Raw genomic sequence first — 1,919 nt, 5'->3', positions numbered from 1 at the left:
TGGGGCATTTCTTTGTGTAGCTGAGCAGTACGTGAGGAAATCTGCATCTAGTTACACCCATAAGCAGAACACTGGGGCCAAGGAGACCCAACCCAGGATGCACCTGGGGTCAGCACTGGGGTTCATTTGCTGGCTTATGCCTGGGAGTCTGCCCAACACTGCCTGCCCTTGGAGTTCAACATTTTCCCGTTTCCCAGCTTTTGTGTCAGTCTGATTTCCGTTTCATGCCTGCTCCCCACAGTCACTCTGAAGATCTGCTCTGAACCCCTCGACATAACCCCCAGCCTGCTTCCTAAGGGCACCTTCCCCCTAAGGACTGATCTTGCTCCCCATATTCTCAGACGATACCTCAGATATTGGGTTTTCCAGGCAACCAAGGGGGTGCGTCCCTGGCCTAACACAATATAGCTGCATCCCGGGCAACCCCCACCCCACCTCGTGGCAGCCCAGACAGGACAAACATCAGTCATGCCCTCCTGAAAGTTCTCAACTGGCTTAGTGAGCTCCTGGTGGCCAGCACTGCTCACACACCTACTCCTGCTAAGTGCACCTCTGGGCTCACTGTTGAGGGTTATAACTGCTAAGTAGAAAGGCAGGTGCTAAACAGGGTCCAGATTACATTAAGATTATATATGTTAAGATTTAAGGGGAAAGGTGTTTATTTCTTTAAAAGCCCAAAATGTTAATTCGGTTTATTATTCAAGAACTGTTTTGATTTACACAAATCTATGGCTGGTGAACTTGATTGGAACAGCAATGTATACATTGATAAATCACAACCATTTATAAATTGTGTCGCAAGTGACTTCTTAGTAACAATGTGGTTCTGGGGGTCAGAAACTGCTTTCTGTAATGAAGCTGAGGAGCTTCAAGTTTATTTCTACAATACGGCCGTGTTCACTTGTACCTTCCAATGCCTGCCTGGGCGGACGAGAAAAGAGGAGTTATAACTAATGCACCAGAGATTCCGCTTGGTGTGGCTGGTCTGGACAGGATGGTCAGTGGTGACGTGCGGCACAGGAGAACAACCTGGGGACCGACAGCTTGGCACATGCTGGCACAGGACCTCTGCCTGCTTCTGGTGCTTTGGTGAATGCCACTGGAGGGACAGCTAAGACCCACCGACTGTGAAACCGCTTTCATACAGGCAACTTGGAGAGCTTTGCTTATCATGATGCTGTGGGAGATACCACTGATCGTCGATTAGGAGAAATTACTATTTGAAAATTTTACCACCATGTGTAAGGAGGACTGCTGGGTCCCACACCACCATGTGACCCAGTAGTCCTGTCACAGACCTCCCTGCAAAAGCTTTATTAAATACTATTCTTTCTTTACTATCAGATTCCACCTTCCCCATTTTGTCATGGAGTAGCTCTTTCCAAATCCAACATCGGTCATTAACTTTCACCATTAGCTACAGTTTATTTTGTACCGGGTCAAATCTTGTCTGCATCATCTGATTTAATCTTCACAAAGGTGTATGATGTCAATACTTACACTGCCGCCATTATGAGGATGACAAAATGGAGGCTTAGAGAGATCAAATAACATCGATGGTTGTTCTGCTGGTGAGTGATGGTGAAATCAAATATTGAAGCATTTCTGTGTGACTACAAAGGCTGAACCTAAAGCCATGGTGCTTACCTGCCTTTCCAACGGCCCCATGATTTCCAGTGATGTCGGCAAGTGATGTCCTATGAGTGACGGATCAACCTTATGCCAGTTCCAACTCACCCTGGTGACTCTGCATGCACTGCAGACATTTTCCTGGAAGGAAGGACATGAGCCAGTGTGACGACACTTGCTTGCTCAAAAGAGCTCTGAAGTTACCGAGGCAGCCCTGGGCTCTACTTGCATCCAAGGCCCGCTAGGGCCAAACATTCCTTAGATCAGCGGTTCTCAAGCTTCCTAATGCC

At 47.6% G+C, this 1,919-nt stretch overlaps 1 long non-coding RNA gene across 1 annotated transcript in view; it reads right to left on the bottom strand.

Annotated features, from left to right (window-relative positions):
- Positions 1–1,684: 1,684 nt before the first annotated feature.
- Positions 1,685–1,919, bottom strand: part of LOC109383282 (uncharacterized) — a 75,130-nt gene continuing 74,895 nt past the window's right edge. The window contains exon 3 of the long non-coding RNA XR_002124149.1: positions 1,685–1,770. This is a non-coding gene — a long non-coding RNA (uncharacterized LOC109383282). The remainder of the gene's footprint in view (positions 1,771–1,919) is intronic.

Source organism: Hipposideros armiger, unplaced genomic scaffold (genome assembly GCF_001890085.2).
Source record: "Hipposideros armiger isolate ML-2016 unplaced genomic scaffold, ASM189008v1 scaffold_80, whole genome shotgun sequence".
NCBI classification, from domain to species: Eukaryota; Metazoa; Chordata; class Mammalia; order Chiroptera; family Hipposideridae; genus Hipposideros; species Hipposideros armiger.
This window is presented reverse-complemented; position numbering and strand designations above follow the sequence as displayed.